At 40.3% G+C, this 22593-nt stretch overlaps 1 protein-coding gene and 1 pseudogene across 6 annotated transcripts in view; one reads left to right on the top strand and one right to left on the bottom strand.

Moving 5' to 3' along the window:
* FANCC (FA complementation group C) overlaps window positions 1-22593 on the top strand; it is a 299576-nt gene that overhangs the window by 32475 nt on the left and 244508 nt on the right. The window lies entirely within an intron of this gene.
* LOC122431651 lies at window positions 4481-4793 on the bottom strand (annotated as a pseudogene).

Raw genomic sequence — 22593 nt, 5'->3', positions numbered from 1 at the left:
GAAAAAGTAAACTTGAATACATTAACATGAATTATAATATAATTTAAGCATTAAAAATGTCACTAAACTTCTTATTAGTCTTGTAAGTAGTATTTTAATTAGACCTGTAAAGAACAAATATGGTAGATGTATATGGTTTGCATGATGTCTGAAGATTTTTTTGAGTCAGTGTGATCTTGGGTGGCCTTGACCTATAGTGGCTTCAGGCCGGATATCGGTTCCTGGCCAGAGATTGAAGTGGGGAGAAACTCTGCAACCTGGGGCTCATCTATCTCCTGCCTCAATTTACTTACATTTAAACACTAAATTATTTTACTTATCTTTAAGAAGAAAGTTATTTCCAGCTTACCTTTTAGCTGAAAAGCAGTCTGGCAATACTAAATCTGACTTCTTTTTTTGGCAGCAGCTGGCAGGAGCTAAGTTCTGGCCATCTTCTTTGGATAGTCTTTAGTCTTCTGGTTTGCCTCAAGCCCATCTGATTGCTTCACTCATTTTACTGACCTCTTGGACATCTGAATTTATGACTTTTGTATGAAGTGATTTACTAACTTTTGGTTTATCTTGAAATGACACTTAGAAAAAAAAATGGGTAGTTCAGGAGAACAAATGTATCATACTTACTGGGGAAATTGCTATAGTTAGTAATCTATGTTCTCTGATGAGTTCAAAATTTCATAGTTGTAGGAAAAAAAGCTTATTGTTATTATCCTGAGCAGTAATATACCATACACCCATTAGAAATCAGAGCTTTTGTTCTAATGATTTTTTTTTAAGTGTATTGATTTTATAAGCTTGTTTTTTTTTTTCACTGTTTTTGGGTCTTGGTTCATTTCTAATATTACCTTGGTCATAAACCCTACTAAATGTGTTTCATACTTCCATGAAACCATATATACCAAAGTAAAACAGGTATTCAAACGAAAAGAAAAATAGAGTGGAGCCTTTTCAAAAAAATTAATTTGAACCACGATTAGGGGTTCTTGAGAGATTGGCCAAAAGAAGATAGCTGCTGAAGAACTGCTGGGGTTACTTCTGTGGTGCATCTTTTAAATGTGTCTTAATTCTTATGGCATGGTAATGTTTTCAGTTACTAAAAGAGTCAACTGATTTTAGCAGAAAACATTCACCTTCAATAATAATTTCTCTTCGAAATATTTACAGAGAAGGAAAATGAGGTTGCTTAGTGGCAAAGCTGTTGAGTGTTTTCCCAGGAAACTAACTCTTTTCTGGTGCTCTTTTCATTGCACCAGCAGCTCCATATCAAGGGTTTCTGATGCTTCCTATTGAAGCATTCTTAAGCAAGTTTTTGGCAGACTTTTTTGTTGCATCTTTCTACGTGTAAATAGAGGCATTAGAAGAAATGTAATTTTTGAATACTGCTTAACCAGTTTCTGCTTGGTAATGTGCCCCAAGACCCTCGGTGAATGCCAGCAAACAAATTAGACCCACAGTGTATTTGATATGTATATCTTTTCCCCAAACAAAATTTGAATTCTGCAAACACAAATTGAGTCATTTTCCAAATGTTTGTATATGAATGAAAGTTTTTGTCCTATCCTTCTCTAACAAATACCATAAAACTTCTAAAGGTCTATGATGCATTTGTTTTACAATGTTAATCCAAAACAAAACTTTATTCTGACTAAACTTGTAGCTATAGAGAGATACCAAACTCATTTCCATTGATCAGTACAACATGTTTGTACCAACTATATCCAAAAAAATGTGTAAAAGAGTGCCACGCTGTAAATTATAGTTGTAAACACAAGTGCAGCTGTTACAAATTTAGCAAAACCTCAGATTAAACAATTTAAAATTTACTGAAGATGACATTCCAGACCCATTTTTCATAATATAAACACTCTGGGACATGCCTTTGAAATGAGTGGGATTATCATTAATATTAATGCCACTGAATTCAAGACTGGGAGGTCATTTCTTCTGAGCTTCATTTTCACTCCTAATTTTGGAATAAAATATGCTTTTAGCCTAAAGTATGGCATGTTTATTCACGGCCTGAAAAAAATTTGATCCTATTGTTTTTGAATTGTAGGAATGCAAAAATATGGTATAAATATTTTATTCTTTATTTATGGCCTTTTAACTTAAATGAGTTTGTTAGAATTAAATTTGGCAAAAATTAGCTGCTAGTGGAGTACAATTGCTTTGGTCAATTAAGAAAAATAAAAAGACACTAAAAATAGTTGCTATTTTAAGATTGTATTAATTTGACATTTTAGAATCCTGTATTTAAGGAATTTTATTTAAATGATTCTGAGCATGTTTCTTGTGGTTTTGCCGTTCAGCTAGACCAGGGTGGGACAAGCATTCAAAATCTGCACCACTCTAATTTGCTTTTCTCCTTATTTTCCACTCAGTGGTACAACTGGTTGAATATCAATTCAGCATTATAATATTTTCTAGAATTACATTCTGTGCTCTGATATCCTATGACATCTTGTATGAATTTTGAGTATATAATGATCAAATTTAAGCTCTTTGAATAAACTGGGCAGTTCTGGGTGGTAGGGGGTGGGGAGGAGGAGACAGGTGGTTGTTTTGGTTTTGTTTCCTTGTTTATTGTTGACTAGATTTTAAAATTCATTTACCTTTTCTGAATTTCTTATCTAGAGTTTTGCCGGAGCCTTTAAATTGGGTAATGGAGCACTTATGTGACTGTTGATAAACTATCCCTAGTCCTTGAATAAAAAGAGGCATTTATCAAAAGAAGCCAGTGTAATGTCTTGTTTACATTTGTTCTCTAACCTCTATCGAACATATTTTTTTGATCAGGAGAATTGCCAGCCATTGTCAAGTACCATGTTGTAACCTAACGTTGGTAGTTGTGAAAGTACATAGCTGATCTTGTTATCCCTTATTCAGAAGAGCTTTGGATATTTCTGTCAACAAAGAAAATTGGTATACCACAGTGACTGCTGCTGTTGCTTTTGCCTTCCTCTTCTTTCTTTTTTTTCCCTTTCTTTTTACTTTAAGAGTTGGTGGAGGTTTCTTTTAACTCTTTTGGTATTTACATGAGATGGAAATCTGGGCAGATATAAATAACCCCTTCTTTTCTTGTTTAAAAGCTTCTTTATAACCATCCAAGGATTTTTCTTCCTTATCATCCATTCTTCTATTCATTCTCTGGTATTATATATATCTTCTCTTTACTATGTCCTCTTTCTTGGTTAACTCCTTGCTTTGGGGGGAGCATATCCTCTAGTACCTTTTTTAAATGGTGTGTGGGAGGTAAATTATTTCTGGTCACTGTACTAGTTACACTCGATTGATAGTTTGTCTGGATATAGAATTCCAGGTTGGAAATAATTTTCTTTCAGAATTGTGAAGGCATTGTTCCATTTCCCTCTGTCTTCCAATGCTTTTATAATTAAATCTTATGATGATGTGCTTATTGTGTGAAACTTTTCATCCGTTGTGATGGGCACTTGGCTAGCCCTTCCAATCTGGAAGTGCTTGTCTTCTGGTTTTTTAAAAAAAAAGTTTAGTTGATGATATCCTCCCTTCATTTTCTTTGGTGCTTGACCTCCAAATATTTGGAGTTTGACCTCCAGGACTAATGCTTCTATAACTGGAGTGAATGTTCTCTAAGAGATAGGAAGCAGGTTTTTTTTAGTATAAAAATATTTATTGTTTGATAAGTTGGGGGTGCTCAAGACATCCTCCAGGTTTGATAATTTACTAGGAAAACTCAGAATTCAGCATATAGTTGTCCCCATGCCTATGGTTTATTTCAGGGAAAGAACACAAAGCAAAATCAACAAAGGGAAAAGGTGCATGGGATGAAGTCTGGAGGAAACCAGACTCAAGCCTCTAAGAGTCTTTTCCTTGAGGAGTCACACAAAACACATGTAATTTCACCAGCAGAATTATGACAACACATGCGAAATGTCATCCATCAGGGAAGCTCATTAGAGATTCAGTGCCTAAGGTTTATTTTGGGGGCTAGTCACATAGTCATCCACTGTCTGCTGCTGCTGCTAAGTTGCTTCAGTTGTGTCTAACTCTGTGCGACCCCATAGATGGCAGCCCACCAGGCTCCGCCGTCCCTGGGATCCTCCAGGCAAGAACACTGGAGTGGGTTGTCATTTCCTTCTCCAATGCGTGAAAGTGAAAAGTGAAAGTGAAGTCACACAGTCGTGTCTGACTCTTCGCGACCCCATGGACTGCAACCTGCCAGGCTCCTCCGTCCATGGGATGTTCCAGGCAAGAGTACTGGAGTGGGTTGCCATTGCCTTCTCCACATCCACTGTCTAGCAAGTATCAAAATTTCAAACCCTTGGAAGGAAAGCAGATGTTCAAGATCAGTGACATTGTTTGTACAGTTTGTGCAGAAAGAGTCGATATTTTTTTTTTTATTTTGACACATGGTCTTATTTTATTCAAATAACAGTCTGCTCACACATGGTCCAAGAACATTTGAATAATAAAGCAAATATAATTACATGTTAAAAATTGGTCTTCAAACATAATAGCCAATGATGCCTCGCTTGCCTATGATCTTGCCAACATAAAACCACATCCACACCTCAGTGGCCACCAAACCATTCAGTAGAGCTTCCTTAACAGTGAGCTGTTTGAAGCTACCAGTTTTAGCACTGTTGATAATTTTTTTTCAAGCTCTGAATTGCTGTAGGGATCTCAGCAGGGGTTGGAGGAACCAGCTCAACCTTGGCATAGTACCAAAACGTGGCCAGTCGAGGCTTCAAGTAAGTCACAGCAGCACTCACCAGCTCCGGGGCCTTCTCCGCGAGGTTACGGACAGACTGGGCCATGGTACTAGGACTGAGATCCCGTCGCCCCGACTGGCCAGCTGAATGTCACCCGCCCGGAAGAAAGAGTCCATCTTAGCAGTTAGGTTGGTAGGAACTATTACAGTATCCAAGTTCTCAGACCCGAGCCAAGGACCACCCTTGCAAGTTTTTTCATTCTTTTTTTTAAAAAAACTTTTTATTTTTATTGGGGTATAGCTGATTAACAATGTTATGATAGTTCCAGGTGAACAAGAAAGGGACTCAACCATACATATACATGTATCAATTCTCCCCCAAACTCACCTTCCATCTGGGCTGCCACATAACAGTGAACAGAGTTTTATGTGCCGTATAGTAGGTCCTTGTTGGTTATCCATTTTAAATATAGCAGTATGTACATGCCCATCCCAAACTCCCAAACTATCCTTTGCAAGAGGTTCTTTCTAAGGAGAGTGGTCTTGGACCTGCTGTGCTAACACCTTTCTGCATAGTTAAAGAGGAAAGAAGTCATTTTTGAGGACCAAAGATAAGTTTTACTTTCAATGAATTTCAGAGTTGTCTGATGGCAAGGTTAAAACCTTACTCAGGTGTAAACTGGTCTTGTGGTAAGAGAAGGCAGAAAACTAAGCCTCTAGAAGATTATGAATTAAGGGCAGGAAATATGGCTCATGAAATATTAGAACTTATGATAAAAAAGCTAGTTAAGGGAGAATGGAAGGTTAAGCAGAGACTGAATTTTGTCACTGGCGCCCCCCCCCCCCAAATTCATAAGCTGAAACCCTAACCCCTAGTGTGACTGTATTTGGAGACAGGCCCTTTAGAGAGATAATTAAGATTAAATGATATGTTTGTGAAAAAGTTGGATTAAAGCTCAACATTCAGAAAACAAAGATAATGTCATCTGGTCCCATCACTTTGTGGCAAGTGAATTGAGAAGCAGTGGAAACTGCGGCAGACTTTATTTTTCTGGGCTCCAAAATCACTGCAGATGGTGACTGCAGCCATGAAATAAAAAGCCACTTACTCCTTGGAAGAAAAGTTAAGATCAACCTAGACAGTATATTAAAAAGCAGAGACATTACTTTGCCAACAAAGGTCCATCTAGTTCAGTTCAGTTCAGTCACTCAGTTGTGTCCGACTCTTTGCGACCCCATGAACCGCAGCACGCCAGGCCTCCCTGTCCATCACCAACTCCCAGAGTCCACCCAAACCCATGTCCATTGTGTTGGTGATACCATCCAACCATCTCATCCTCTGTTGTCCCCTTATCCTCCTGCCCCCAATCCCATACATGACTACTGAAAAAAAATCATAGCCTTAACTAGACTGTGTGGATCACAATAAACTGTGAAAAATTCTGAAAGAGGTGGGAATACTAGACCACCTGACCTGCCTCTTGAGAAACCTATATGCAGATCAGGAAGCAACAGTTAGAACTGGACATAGAACAACAGACTGTTTCCAAATAGGAAAAGGAGTACGTCAAGGCTGTATATTGTCACCCTGCTTGTTTAACTTATATGCAGAGTACATCATGAGAAACGCTGGGCTGGAGGAAGCACAAGCTGGAATCAAGATTGCTGGGAGAAATATCAATAACCTCAGATATGCAGATGACACCACCCTTATGGCAGAAAGTGAAGAGGAACTAAAAAGCCTCTTGATGAAAGTGAAAGAGTAGAGTGAAAAAGTTGGCTTAAAGCTCAACATTCAGAAAACTAAGATCATGGCATCTGGTCCCATCACTTCATGGGAAATAGATGGGGACACAGTGGAAACAGTGTCAGACTTTATTTTTCTGGGCTCCAAAATCACGGCAGATGGTGATCGCAGCCATGAAATTAAAAGACACCTACTCCTTGGAAGGAAAGATGACCACCTAGATAGCACATTAAAAAGCAGAGACATTACTTTGCCAACAAAGGTCCATCTAGTCAACGCTATGGTTTTCCAGTGGTCATGTATGGATGTGAGATTGGACTGTGAAGAAAGCTGAGCACAAAGAATGGACGCTTTTGAACTGTGGTGTTGGAGAAGACTCTGAGAGTCCCTTGGACTGCAAGGAGATCCAACCAGTCCATCCTAAAGGAGATCAGTCCTGAATGTTCATTGGAAGGACTGATGCTGAAGCTGAAACTCCAATACTTTGGCCATCTGATGCGAAGAGCTGACTTATTTGAAAAGACCCTGATGCTAAGAAAGATTGAAAGCAGGAGGAGAAGGGGACGACAGAGGATGACGTGGTTGGATGGCATTACTGACTCAATGGACATGAGGTTGAGTAAATTCCGTGAGTTGGTGATGGACAGGAGGCCTGGCGTGCTGCAGTCCATGGAGTCACAGAGTTGGACACGACTGAGCGGCTGAACTGAACTGAACTGAACTGATGTGTTAGTTGCTCAGTCATGTCCGAATCATGTGAACCCTTGGACTGTAGTCCTTCAGGCTTCTCTGACCATGGGATTCTCCAGGCAAGAATACTGGAGTGGGTTGCCATTCCCTTCTCCAGGGGATCTTCTCAACACAGGGATTCAACCCAGGTCTCCTGCATTATAGACAGATTCTTAACCTTCTGAGACATTAGGGAAGCCAGAGTGGAATCTAATCTGATATGTCTGGTGGCCTTATAAAAAGAGGGAAGAGATCTCTTTTCCTGCACACACCAAAGAAGAGGTCATGTGAGTACACAGAGATGGCAGGGAAGAGGATCTCACCAGGAACCAATTTGTCCAGAAACTTTTGGCGTTTTAGCTTCTAAAACTATTAAAAAATAAACTTGTGTCGTTTAAGCCACCCACTCTATGGTTTTTTGTTATTTCGCCCTGAGTTACGACAGCTTGAGATCAGACTAGGACCGCAGCTTTATCAAGGTGAATCCTATGTGGACCGGGAGAATATTATCAGTAACATGGTGCTGGACTTTTTGTTGTTGTTTTTTGTGTGTTTTGTTTCTCTTCTTGTCTGATAGCTTTCAAACTTTGCTAACTTATCCACATACCATCTCTTCTGAGTTAGCAGAAATTGTTAACCTGGTGTTCTAGATCTGTGCCATCCAATACCATAGTAGCCACACGTCATGATACAAATTAAATTAGTTAAAATTGAATATAAATCAAAATTAAGTTCCTCGCAGGCACTAGTCTCCTCTCATGTGTTTAGGGATGCGGTGGTTGTTTTTCAGTCACTAGTCATGTCTGACAGGTTCTGACCCCATGGACTGCAGCACGCCAGGCTTCCCTGTCCTTCACCATCTCCTGGAGCTTGCTCAAACTCATGTCCATTGAGTCAGTGATGCCATCCAACCGTCTCATCCTCTGTCGTCCTCTTCTCCTCCTGCCTTCAGTCTTTCCCAGAAACACGGTCTTTTTCAGTGAGTTGGCTCTTCACATCAGGTGGCCAAAGTACTGGAGTTTCAGCTTCAGCATCAGTCCTTCCAATGAATATTTAGGGTTAATTTCTTTAGGATAGACTTGTTTGATATCCTTGCAGTCCAAGGGACTCTCAAGAGTCTTGTCCAACACCACTGTTCAAAAGCATCAATTCCTCAGTTCCTTGGAGCTCAACATCCTTATGGTACAACTCTCACATCCATATATAACTACTGGAAAAACCATAGCTTTGACTTTGTGGACCTTTGTCCCCGAAGTGATGACTCTGCTTTTTAATACTCTGTCTAGGTATAGCTTTTCTTCCCAGGAGCAAGAATCTTTTAATTTCATGGGTGCAGTCACCATCTGCAGTGATTTTGGAGCCCAAGAAAATAAAGTCCGTCACTGTTTCCATTGTTTCCCCATCTTATTTGCCATGAAGTGACAGGACTGGATGCCATGTTATTAGTTTTTGAATGTTGAGGTTTTTTTTTAATTTATTTATTTTAACTGGAGGCTAATTACTTTACAATATTGTAGTGACTTTTGCCGTACATTGACATGAATCAGCATTGACATGAATGTTGAGTTTTAAGCCAGCTTTTTCACTCTCCTCTTTCACCTTCAGTTCCTCTTTGCTTTCTGCCAAAAGAGTGGTGTCATCTGCATATATGAGGTTTTTGATATTTCTCCCAGCAATCTTGATTTCAGCTTATGCTTCATCCAGCCCAGCATTTCACATGATGTGCTGTGCCAACATCTGTTGGATCATCGAAAAAGCAAGAGAGTTCCAGAAAAACATCTACTTCAGCTTTATTGACTATGCCAAAACCTTTGACTGTGTGGATCACAACAAACTGTGGAAAATTCTCCAAGAGATGGGAATACCAGATCACCTGACCTGCCTCCTGAGAAATCTGTATGCAGGTCAAGAAGCAACAGTTAGAACTGTACATGGAACAATGGACTGGTTCCAAATCAGGAAAGGAGTATTAAAAGGCTGTGTATTCACTGAGGAAACCAGATCTGAAAGAGACACGTGCACCCCAATGTTCATCGCAGCACTGTTTATAATAGCCAGGACATGGAAGCAACCTAGATGCCCATCAGCAGATGAATGGATAAGGAAGCTGTGGTACATATACACCATGGAATATTACTCAGCTGTTAAAAAGAATTCATTTGAACCAGTCCTAATGAGACGGATGAAACTGGAGCCCCTTATACAGAGTGAAGTAAGCCAGAAAGATAAAGAACATTACAGCATACTAACACATATATATGGAATTTAGAAAGATGGTAATGATAACCCTATATGCAGAACAGAAAAAGAGACACAGAAATACAGAACAAACTTTTGAACTCTGTGGGAGAATGTGAGGGTGGGATATTTCAAAAGAACAGCATGTATACTATCTATGGTGAAACAGATCACCAGCCCAGGTGGGATGCATGAGACAAGTGCTGGGGGCCTGGTGCACTGGGAAGACCCAGAGGAATCGGGTGGAGAGGGAGGTGGGAGGGGGGATCGGGATGGGGAATACGTGTAAATCTATGGCTGATTCATATCAATGTATGACAAAACCCACTGAAATGTTGTGAAGTAATTAGCCTCCAACTAATAAAAAAATTAAATAAATAAATAAATAAATAAAAGGCTGTGTATTGTCACCCTGCTTATTTAACTTATATGCAGAGTACATCATGAGAAATACTGGACTGGATGAGGCACAAGCTGGAATCAAGATTGCTGGGAGAAATATCAATAAATGACACCACCCTTATGGCGGAAGTAAAAAAGAACTAAAGAGCCTCTTGATGAAAGTGAAAGAAGAGAGTGAAAAAGATGGCTTAAAACTCAGCATTCAGAAAATTAAGATCATGGCATCTGGTCCCATCACTTCATGGCAAATAGATGGGGAAACAATGGATACAGTGACAGAATTTATTTTGGGGGGCTCCAAAATCACTGCAGATGGTGAGTACTGCCATGAAATTAAAAGCTGCTTGCTGCTTGGAAGAAAAGTTATGACCAACCTAGACAGCTTGTTAAAAGCCAGAGAAATTACTTTGCCAACAAATGTCTGTCTAGTGAAAACTGGTTTTTCCAGTAGTCATGTGTGGATGTGAGAGTTGGACTGTAAAGAAAGCTGAGCACTGAAGAATTGATGCTTTTGAACTGTGGTGTTGGAGAAGACTTTTGTCCATTCCTTGGACAGCAAGGAGATTGTAAAGGAAATCGGTCTTGAATATTCATTGGAAGGACTGATGCTGAAGCTGAAGCTCCAATACTTTGGCCACCTGATGCAAAGTGACTCATTGGAAAAGACCCTGATGCTGGGAAAGATTGAAGGCGAGAGAAGAAGGAGATGACAGACATGGTTGGTTGGCATCAACGACTCAGTGGACATGGGTTTGAGTAAACTCTGGGAGTTGATGATGGACAGGGAGGCCTGGAGTGCTGCAGTCCATGGGATCACAGAGATTTGGAACGACTGAACTGAACTGAACTCTGCATGTAAGTTAAAGAAGCAGGTGACAATATACAGCCTTGACTTACTGCTTTCCCAATTTGGAACTACTCTTTTTCCATGGCCGGTTATAACTGTTGTGTTTTGACCTGCATACAGGTTTCTCAGGAGTGCAGTTGTGCAGTAGTTTGAACATTCTTTGGGCTTTTCTTTTTCCAGGTGATAAAGAATTCGCATGCAATGTGGGAGACCTCACTTTGATACCTTGGTTGGGAAAATCCCCTGGAGAAGGGAATGGCTACCCACACCAGTATTTTGGCCTGGAGAACTCCATGGACTGAATAGTCCATGGGGTTGCAAGGAGTCGGACACGACTGAGTGACTTTCACTTTCACTTTGAACATTCTTTGGATTTGCCCTTTTTTGGGATTGGAATGAAAACTGACCTTTTCCAGTTCTGTGGCCACTGCTGAGTTTTCCAAATTTACTGTCATTTTGAGTGCAGCACTTTCACAGCATCATCTTTTAGGATTTGTAGTAGCTCAGCTAGAATTCCGTCACCTCAACTAACTTTGTTCAAAGTGATGCACCCTAAGGCCCACTTGATTTCACATTCCAGGATGTCTGGCTCTAGGTCAGTGATCACACCACTGTGCTTATCTGGGTCATGAAGATCTTTTTTGTATAGTTCTTCTGTGAATTCTTGCCACATCTTAATATATTCTGCTTCTGTTAGGTCCATACCATTTCTGTCCTTTATTGTGCCCATCTTTGCATGAAATGTTCCATTGGTATCTCTGATTTTCTTGCAGAGATCTCTAGCCTGCCCCATTCTATTGTTTTCCTCTGTTTCTTTGTATTGTCCACTTAAAAAGGCTTTCTTATCTCTCCTTGCTGTTCTTCAGTTCAGTTCACTTCAGTTCAGTTGCTCAGTCGTGTCTGACTCTTTGTGACCCCGTGGACTGTAGCATGCCAGGCCTCCTGTCCATCACCAACTCACAGAATTTACTCAAACTCGTGTCCACTGAGTTGGTGATACCATCCAACCATCTGATCCTCTGTTGTCCCCTTCTCCTCCCACCTTCAATATTTCCCAGCATCAAGGTCTCCATTGAGTCAGTTCTTTGCATCAGGTGGCCAACATATTGGAGTTTCGTCTTCAGCATCAGTCCATCCAATGACTATTCATGACCGATTTTCTTTAGGATGGACTGGTAGGATCTTGCTGTCCAGGGAATTCTCAAGAGTCTTCTTCAACACCACAGTTCAAAAGCATCAATTCTTTAGCATTCAGCTTTCTTTATAGTCCAACTGTCACATCCATACATGACTACTGGAAAATCCATAGCTTTTACTAGACAAACATTTGTTGGCAAAGTAATGTCTCTGCTCTTTAATATGCTGTCTAGGTTGATCATAGCTTTTCTTCCAAGGAGCAGGCATCTTTTAATCTCATGGCTACAGTCACCATCTGCATTGATTTGGAGCCCCATAAAATAAAGTTTGTCACTGTTTCCACTGTTTCCCCATCTATTTGCCATGAAGTGATGGGACCAGATGCCATATCTTAGTTTTCTGAATATTGAGCTTTAAGGCAACTTTTTCACTCTCCTCTTTTACTTTTATCAGGAGGCTCTTTAGTTCTTCATTTTCTGCCATAAGGGTGGTGTCATTGGCATATCTGAAGTTATTGATATTTCTCCCGGCAGTCTTGATTCCAGCTTGTGCTTCATCTAGTCCAGCATTTCTCATGATGTACTCTGCATATAAGTTAAATAATCAGGGTGACAATATACAGCCTTGACATACTCCTTTCCCGATTTGGAACCAGTCCATTGTTCCATGTACAGTTCTAACTGTTGCTTCTTGACCTGCATACAGGTTTCTCAAGAGGCAGGTCAGGTGATCTGGTATCCCCATCTCTTGGAGAATTTTCCACAGTTTGTTGTGATCCACACAGTCAAAGGCTTTGGCATAGTCAGTAAAGCAGAAATAGATGTTTTTCTGGAACTCTCTTGCTTTTTCGATGATCCGATGAATGTTGGCAATTTGATCTCTGATTCCTCTGCCTTTTCTAAAGCCAGCTTGGACGTCTGGAAGTTCACGGTTCACATACTTTTGAAGCCTGGCTTGGAGAATTTTGAGCGTTTCTTTGCTAGTGTGTGAGCTGAGTGCAGTTGTGCAGTAGTTTGCGCATTGTTTTGCATTGCCTTTCTTTGAGCTTGAAATGAAAATGTGGTTTCCAGTCCTGTGGCCACTGCTGAGTTTTCCAAATTTGCTGTCATTTTGAGTGCAGCACTTTCACACCATCATCTTTTAGGATTTGAAATAGATCAACTGGAATCTATCACCTCCACTAGCTTTGTTCTTAGTGATGCTTCCTAAGGCCCACTTCGCATTCCAGAATGTCTGGCTCTAGGTGAGAGGTCACACCATGGTGATTATCTGGGTCATGAAGATATTTTTTGTATAGTTCTTCTGTGTATTCTTGCCATCTTTTCTTAATATCTTCTGCTTCTGTTAGGGCCATACCATTTCTGTCCTTTATTGTGCCCATCTTTGCATGAAATGTTCCCTTGGTATCTCTAATTTTCTTGAAGAGACCTCTAGTTTTTCCCATTCTATTGTTTTCCTGTCTTTCTTTGCACTGATCACTGAGGAAGTCTTTATATCTCTCCTTGCTATTCTTTGGAATTCTGCATTCAAATTGGCATGTCTTTCCTTTTCTCCTTTGTCTTTCAGTTGTCTTCATTTCATAGCTGTTTGTAAGGCCTCCTCAGACAATCATTTTGCCTTTTTGCATTTCTTTTTCTTGGGGATGGTGTTGATCCCTGCCTCCTGTACAATGTCATGAACGTCTGTCCATAGTTCTTCAGGCACTCTATCAGATCTAATCCCTTGAATCTATTTGTCACTTCAACTGTATAATCGTAAGGGATTTGCTTTATGTCATACCTGAAGGGTGTAGTGGTTTTCCCTACTTTCTTCAGTTTGAGTCTGAATTTGGCAAGAAGGACAGAATGGATTAAAGATTTACTGAGCATGACCCTGCCCATCAGAATAAGACCCCGTTTCCCCCTCAGTCAGTCTCTCCCATCAGGAAGCTCCCATAAGCCTCTTATCCTTTTCCATCAGAAGGCAGAAAGACTGAAACCTGCAATCACTGAAAACTAACCAGTCTGATCACATGGACCACAGCCTTGTCTAACTCAATGAAACTATAAGCCATGCTGTGCGTAAGGCCACCGAAGATGGACAGGTCATGGTGGAGAGTTCTGACAAAATGTGGTCCACTGGAGAAGGGAATGTCAAACCACTTCATTATTCTTACCTTGAGAACCCCATGAACAGTATGAAAAGGCAGAAAGATAGTACACTGAAAGATGAACTCCCCAGGTTGTTAGGTTCCCAGTATGCTACTTTAGATCAGCAGAGAAATAACTCCAGAAAGAATGAAGAGATGGAGCCAAAGCAAAAACACCACCCAGTTGTGGATGTGACTGGTGATAGAAGTACAGTCCAATGCTGTAAAGAGCAATATTGCATAGGAACCTGGAATGTTAGGTCCATGAATCAAGGCAAATTGGAAGTGGTCAAACAGGAGATGGCAAGAGTGAACATCGACCTTTTAGGAATCAGTGAACTAAAGTGGCCTGGAATGGGTGAATTTAACTCAGATGACCATTATATCTATTACTGTGGGAGAAGTATGAACTTCTTAGAACACTTAGAAGTACTTAGAATACTTAGAATATTTAGAATACTTAGAAATATTACTAAGAAGAAATGGAGTGGCCATGATAGTCAACAAAAGGGTCCAAAATGCAGTAGTTGGATGCAATCTCAAAAACGACAGAATGATCTCTGTTTATTTCCAAGGCAAACCATTCAGTATCACAGTAATCCAAGTCTATGCCCCAACTAGTGATGCTGAAGAAGCTGAAGTTGAACGGTTCTATGAAGACCTACAAGACCTTCTAGGACTAACACCCCAAAAAGATGTCTTTTTCACTATAGGAGACTGGAATACAAAAGTAGGAAGTCAAGAAATACCTGAAGTAACAGGCAAATTTAGCTTTGGAGTACAAAATGAAGCAGGGCAAATGTTAACAGAATTTTGTCAAGAGAATGCACTGGTCATAGCAAACACCCTCTTCCAACAAAACAAGAGAAGACTCTACACATGGACCTCACCAGATGTTCAACACCAAAATCAGATTGATTATATTCTTTGCAGCCAAAGATGGAGAAGCTCTATACAGTCAGCAAAAACAAGACTGGAGCTTAATGTGACTCAGATCATGAACTCCTTATTGCCAAATTCAGACTTAAAATGGAATTCTTAGATCTCTGCATTCAGATGGGAATCTTTCCTTTTCTCCTTTTGCTTCTCTTTTTTTCTCAGCTATTTCTAAGGCCTCTCAGTCAACCATTTTGCCTTTTTGCATTTTCTTTTTCTTGAGGATGGTCTTAATCTCTGCCTCCCGTCCAGTGTTATGACCCTCTTTCCATAGTTCAGGTACACTGTCTATCAGATCTAATTGCTTCAATCTATTTGTCACTTCCACTGTATAATTGTAAGGGTTTTGATATAAGTTGTACCTGAATGGCTTAGTGGTTTTCCCTACTTTCTTCAATTTAAGTCTGAGTTTTGCACTAAGAAGTTCATGATCTGAGCCACAGTCAGCTTCAGGTCTTGTTTTTGCTGACTGTATAGAGCTTTTCCATATTTGTTTGCAAAGAATTAGATGGCATAAATATAGAGCAAAAATTTTCATTATTGTAGAAAGCCTTTCTTGGCAGCATTTTTCTATCTAGTTGCTTCAGACGTCTCACTATTTTCTGTCTCAGTGGTTCCAGACTTCTATAGATTCAAGGCATACTTATGAATATTAAAGTTGTTGGTGGATATCCTTAAAGTTTTTGAAACTAAGAAATGAACACTAATTACAATGCAAACTCTGTTAAAGTATAATATGTCAAGCTGAGTCTGTAACTGTATTTGCAATTATCAAGTTATTCTTTTGGTCATGCTTCTATAGTATGTGCCCCTAGAAAATGTTTTCTACTCCTACTGGGCTTGCTATGTGTTCATAGGATGAAGAACTTGGATAAACATGCCTTTATACCCTGACACACTCTTCTGTATTTTATTCTTCTGGATGTTTGCTCTGCTCGCTCCTGGAGGTAGTAGATGCAGATGCTTTAGAAGAAAGCATCAGTATCCAGGTTGTTCTCCTGAGCACTAATTAGTCTGTGGAATTATAGACTGAGGGGAGGTCAGTAGAAATGGCAGTCTGGCATTATTAGGAACAAATATTTCATGAGAGAATAAACTGTACAGAATTGTTCAGAAGGGTCATAGTCTCCACGGTAACTAGCCCACCAGTCCATTTTGTCATATGTGGGACCTGGTCTTCAGAGTCCTCAAAACAACCCTGTGTGGTATTTATTGTTCCACTTCCAAAACCAATTGAAGGTAACACTCAGAAATTTTCATGTAGTTTTTCCTGGGCCACTGAACTAGTGAATAGAGATGCTGGATTCAAGTTCTTTCAGTTGATCTTCACAACGTGTGTTTTTTGTACCATAATGCAGCTGCCTGTCCCTGTGGCACTTCCTCCCCTGAGTGGGACAGCTGACTCAGAGCTGTATTCTATGTGAAAGGAGTTGTTTGTAGATTGAATACGCGTTTGTCTTCCCAGGTGGCTTAGTGGTAAAGAATCCACTTGCCGATGCAGGAGAAACAAGAGACATCAGTTCATTCCCTGGGTCAGGAAGATTTCTTGGAGTAGGAAATGGCAACCCACTCCAGCATTCTTGCCTGGAAAATTCTATGGACTGAGAAGCCTGGTGTGCTACAGTCCATGGCTTAAAGAGTCGGACATGACTGAGTGTGCACGCGTGTGTGTGCGTGTACACACACACACACACGAAGAGTGAGTGACCTGGAAGGGGATGTTTTTTCTTTTTCTTAAGGAATTTTAAGGGATTTTTTTTGTTATTTTTGTTTTAATTACATTAAAAAATGTATGAAAAATGTAAAAGAGGTAAAAATCACTCATAATATGAGCATTTCTTTTGGAATCATTTAAAAACTTTTCCTGTGCTTGTAGAGGCGTAATTTTGCAAAAATGTTAGCATGTGATTATACCTATCTTCTGCAACTTCTTCACTGACTTCAGAATTTAGGATGAACGTCTCTCCAAGTTAGTCAGGAATAGTCTCTGTGAGGTTAACTGCTCTGTTACTTTAAAAATGTGTGTGTGTGTGTGTGTGTGTGTGTGTGTAATGGTTATTGTGACCCACTTTAACCACTCTCCTTCATTTTAGCCCGTAGGTCTTATTTTTTTCTTTGTATGGTGTTACTAAGAAGTAATCGTAAGAGGGGAACAAAACCTTACATTTGGTGGCACTCAGCACCAAATAATTCCAGATGTTTGCTTTCCCTATGTGTAGAGAGAACCCACACTGATGCTGTGTTTGTTCTTTTCGTCCTCCTTTGTCTTTATTTCTCTTCATTTCATTTAATTTTAACCTCAACACCAGACTTCTTTTGTGTAGTCCTTGGCCTGCTGCTGTGGTATATTTGCCACTGGCTCTTGTTCCAGCCCCCAGTCACTGATGTGTCTCTTGGCAGGGAATGGAAATGATGGTGGTCCTCTCAGTTGACTCAGGAGCACCCCAAGTCAGCAGTAATATTTGGCATAACAAGTACCAGGGTGGGATAACCACATGTCTGCAGACTGGGATTTTAAAGTTGTTAGTTGTACTGAGAGCTGTGGTTTAGTGATCAATTTAAGCAAGAGATTAAATTTATTTCCTGCAGGCTTCTTCTTCTTGGTCATACATCCAACAATATTGCCTTATTATTATCTTTCATATTCCTTTTTTATTTTTTTGGCTTAAATTTTCCTTTTACTTTGATCTCTTTTTCTTTTCTTTTCCCTATGTTTGATTCCTCACACTAATCAGATTTTTCTTCTGCTTGAATCTAATGATCTAGTTTTTCAAGTGAGTGGGGACAGGAGGGTGAGATAGGAAGGTGGTTGGGATAAATATGCCACCTGATAATTGTTTAATATAATGTTAAACAGGATATTAAGGAACCTAATTTCTTTTTGATTCCTTGTGCTTGGGAGAATATAGAGTCAGTTGGACACTAATAACAAGTGATTTGTGTGCACAAAGCGTTACAAAGAGATAATAATGACAGGTACTGTGGCTGTCACCCCTCACCAGGAGATGTGAGCTACCTGGACAGGTCAGTCCAGAACTCGGGAAACAACTCGTGCATCCAGCACTGGGGAGGAGGCTGGCCACAGCACTCAGGCTGAAGTGTTCTGGAGCCCCTCTAAATGTGGGTCAGGAATCTTTCACGCCTGTAAGGAAGTGCCCATACGGATAAAAGAGTGAGTACAGCATGCGAAATGCTGGGCTGGATGAAGCACAAGCTGGAATCAAGATTTCCGGAAGAAACAGCAACAACCTCATCTATGCAGGTAACACCACCCTAATGGCCAAAAGCAAAGAGGAACTAAAGAGCCTCTTGATGAAGGTGAAAGAGGAGAGTGAAGAACTTTGCTTAAAACTCAACATTCAAAAAACTAAGATCATGCTATCTGGTCCCATCACTTCATGGCAAATAGATGGGGAAACAATGGAAACAGTGACAGACTATTTTCTTGGGCTCCAAAATCACTGCGGATGGTGACTGCAGCCATGAAATTAAAAGACTCTTTCTCCTTGGAAGAAAAGTTATGACAAACCTAGATAGCATATTAAAAAACAAAGACGTTACTTTGCTGACAAGTTCCATATAGTCAAAGCTATGGTTTCTCCAGCAGTCATTTATGGATGTGAGAGTTGGACCATAAAAAAGGCTGAGCACTGAAGGACTGATGTTTTCAAATTATGTTGCTGTAGGAAACTCTTGGAGGCCCTTGGACTCCAAGGAGACCAAACTAGTCTATTTGGAAGAAAATCAACGCTGAATTTTCATTGGAAGGACTGATGCTGAGGTTGAAGCTCCAGTACTTTGGCTACCTGATGGAAAGAGCTGACTCATTCCCTGATGCTGGGAAAGATTGAAGGCAGGAGGGAAAGGGGATGACAGAGGATGAGATGGTTGGATGGCATCATTGACTCAATGGACATGAGTTTGAGCAAACTCTGGGAGATGTAGAAGGACAGGGAAAGCCTGGTGTGCTGCAGTCATGGGATCGCAAAGAGTCAGACATGGCTGAGTGACAGAATAACAGTGACAACCCCCTCAGAATCCCCTGCAGCACTTCCCCTCCTCTTTCTCCCAGGCAGTAGGAATGGCACCACTCTTTTACCACAGACGTTTCCCCTCCAAATTTTCTTTAAAAAAAAAATTGAAAGACAGTAGATGACCACCTGTACACACACACACACACACACAGAGTTTTCATTTTCATTTTGCTAACATTTGATAAGTGTGGATATGGTGGCATATCACCCTACCCTGCCCACTACTTCAGTATTCATTGCCTAAGAATAAGGACATCCTAAATGACCACAGTACAGTTATCACACACCAGAAATATAGCATCTAAAGTATGCTCCATGTTAAAAATTTCCCAATTATCCACACCCCTCCCACAAAGTCCCCATTTCCCATGAGTTCATGGTGTGCTGTGGGAAGAGGTACTTGCCTGTGTAGAAGGTGCAGGAAAAATATACCAGCAAAGGAAAACAAACATGATGGTAAGAAACTGTGGTATCAGTGACACATACATTGTGAATGGATGATAGATAAAAATGGAAAGACTTTCAGAAGGAACTGCATTTTAAGTATATACAGATTTTATGTTGGTAATAAACAGAGCTATATTGTTAGCATATAAAGTGTACTATACTTATTTGAAGAAAAGTTAAGTATTGACTAAGGCATAGAACTAGTTCTGGGCCTCAGAAAAAAAGATTTTGAATAATAATTTCAGTATGCAGTTGGACAAGTTTTTACTAAAATGTGTTCTGAGTCTCATTATTGAATATATGCATGCGTGCTAAGTCACTTTAGTCATGTCCAACTTTTTGTGACCCTCTGGACCATAACCCGCCAGCCTTCTCTGTCCATGGGATTCTCCAGGCAAGAATACTGGAGTGGGTTGCTATGCTCCTTTGGGGGATCTTCCCGACCCAGGGAGTGAACCTGCATCTCTTGTCTCCTGCACTGGCAGTTGGGCTCTTTACTGCTAGTGCCACCTTGGACACTGGTTATTGATTATATCTAAACTTATATCTAGCAATAGAATAATTGTTAATGAAGCAGTTAACAACAGTTAACAATCAAGATTGCCAGGAGAAATATCAATAACCTCGGATATGCACATGACACTACCCTTTGGCAGAAAGCAAAGAGGAACTAAAGAGCCTCTTGATGAAAGTGAAAGAAGTGAAGTGAAGTGAAGGTTGCTCAGTCATGTTTGACTCTTTGCAACCTCAGGAACTGTAGTCTGCCAGGCTCCCTCTGTCCATGGGATTTTCCTGGCAAAAATACTGGAGTGGGTCGCCATTCCCTCCTCCAAGGGATCTTCCCAACCCAGGGATCAAACCCAGGTCTCCCGCATTGCGGGTGGATTCTTTACCATCTGAGCCACTTGGGAAGTCAGGAAAGCCACTAGGAAAGTGAAAGAGGAGAGTGAAAAAATTGGCTTAAAACTCAACATTCAGAAAATGAAAATCATGGCATCTAGTCCTATCACTTCATGGCAAATAGACGGGGAAACAATGGAAACAGTGACAGACTTTATTTTCTTGGGCTCCAAAAATCACTGCAGATGGTGACTGAAGCCATGAAATTTAAAGACACTTGCTACTTGGAAGCAAAGCTACAACCAACCTAGACAGCATATTAAAAAGCATAGATATTGCCGACAAAGGTCTATCTAGTCAAAGCCATGGTTTTTCCATTGGTCATGTATGGATGTGAGAGTTGGACCATACAGAAAGTTGAGCACTGAAAAATTGATGCTTTTGAACTGTGATGTTGGAGAAGACTCTTGAGAGTCCTTGGACTGCAAGGAGATCAAACCAGTTAGTCCTAAAGGAAATCAGTCCTGAATATTCATTGGAAGGACTGATGCTGAGACTGAAGCTGCAGTACCTTGGCCACCTGGTGAGAAGAACCTACTCGTTGGAAAAGACCCTGATGCTGGGAAAGATTGAAGGCAGGAGGAGAAGGGGACAACAGATGAGATGGTTGGATGGCAACACTGACTGGATGGACATGAGTTTGAGCAAGCTCCAAGAGTTGGTGATGGACAGGGAACCCTGGTGTGCTGCAGTTCATGGGGTCACAAAGACAACTGAGCGACTGAACTGAACCTCTGGGTGAATCAGATTGAGTTTTTTGAAAGAACCTGTTTATCATCTTTGGGGAAGTTCTAGTTGAAACTGGAAAATTTTTAATTTTATTCTAGCTCATTACATATTATAGGGACTTCAATATTGTTCATTCAAAAATTCAGTACATTTTAGAAACTAGCTATTAGTTGACCTTAGTTTTGTACATTTTTGTTACTTTGTAAGAGTACCCTTAAGGCTCAAGTCAAGTTAAAATTAGGGTAGATGGTTTGTGCCTATAAAGTCAGACTAAAACTGTATTTTTTTCCTGTCGACACTTGAATAGAAAAAAGTCATCTAAGAATTGTGCTACAGTGTACAGTCTTATTCAAAACCACATATATTATAGTATTTTTAAAACCTGGAACCAAAATGTAGAATCATTGTGTTTTATAGCAGTTAAACTACATCTGATATCACTTGTATGTCTCTGCTGCTCCGTTAGAGCTCTTGGATTACATTAGTGGCATGAGAATGATTCTTATATTTAAGTAAGATACACTGCTTCACTGCACAGATGGTATCAGTTTTGAATTACAGTACTAAGTAAAAGAAAACTAGAACAACAATGATTTTGCCAGTCCTTTCTTACTGATTATTTATTTTGGATGATTGTAGTCCTTGTGAAAGTAGCAGACTTAACCTAGAAACTAGAGCCAAGAACTGAATGGGTGGGCACTCCTCCTATTCCCTACTACATGTCTGCTCATTTTTCCCAAGAGAATCAGTGCAAGTTCTCCCTGAATGCAAGACTTTACTTCCTTAACAAAACTATTGTCTTGATTAACTTCCCTCTGCTCCTCGTTTAAATATCCACAGGTCAGGTAAGTACTCTGTAGCTCTCACATCCCTATGTCCTTGGCCCAATCCTTTTTTTTTTCTCCTCATTTTTTTTCATCCTCCCTAGATTAGCTCATCCCTTTCCATGGCTACAAATACCTTCTATCTGTTGATGGTTCCCACATCTATGTCTTTAGCTCAGATCTGTCTCCTAGCCTACATACTCACTGGACATTTTCACTTGTGTGCCGCAAGTATCTTTTACTCAACATGCCCTAAACGAATTCATCTTTCAATCTAGGTATGTCCTTACTGTTCTGTTCCTTCTTTTACTACACAGTGGTACCATGCATCTAGTTCCCTAATCAGAAACCTGAAAGTGAAAGTCACTCAGTCATGTCCGACTCTTTGTGACCCCATGGACCCCAAGGACTGTAGTTGTCTAGGCTTCTCTGTCCATGGGATTCTCCGGGCAAGAATCTTGGAGTGGGTAGCTGTTCCCTTCTCTAGGGATCTTCTCAAGCCAGGGATTGAACCCAGGTGTCCCACATTGCAGGTGGATTCTTTACTGTCTGAGCCACGAGGGAAGCCCCAGAATGCTGGAGTTGGTATCCTATCCCTTCTCCAGTGGATCTTCCTGACTCAGGAGTCAAATCAGGGTCTCCTGCATTGCAGGTGGATTCTTTATCAGCTGAGCTACCAGGAATGCGCAACACCATCTTACCAGGGAACCTGAATATCATCTTTAATTCCTCCCTCTTCATGTTCAGTCAGACACTAAATATTATATACTCTATGTCTTTAGTATCTCTCATATCTAGACACTTTTCT

The sequence above is a fragment of the Cervus canadensis genome, chromosome 30 (genome assembly GCF_019320065.1).
Source record: "Cervus canadensis isolate Bull #8, Minnesota chromosome 30, ASM1932006v1, whole genome shotgun sequence".
NCBI classification, from domain to species: domain Eukaryota; kingdom Metazoa; phylum Chordata; class Mammalia; order Artiodactyla; family Cervidae; genus Cervus; species Cervus canadensis.
Note: the sequence above shows the minus strand (reverse complement) of the source record. Positions and strands in the feature narration are given on the sequence as shown.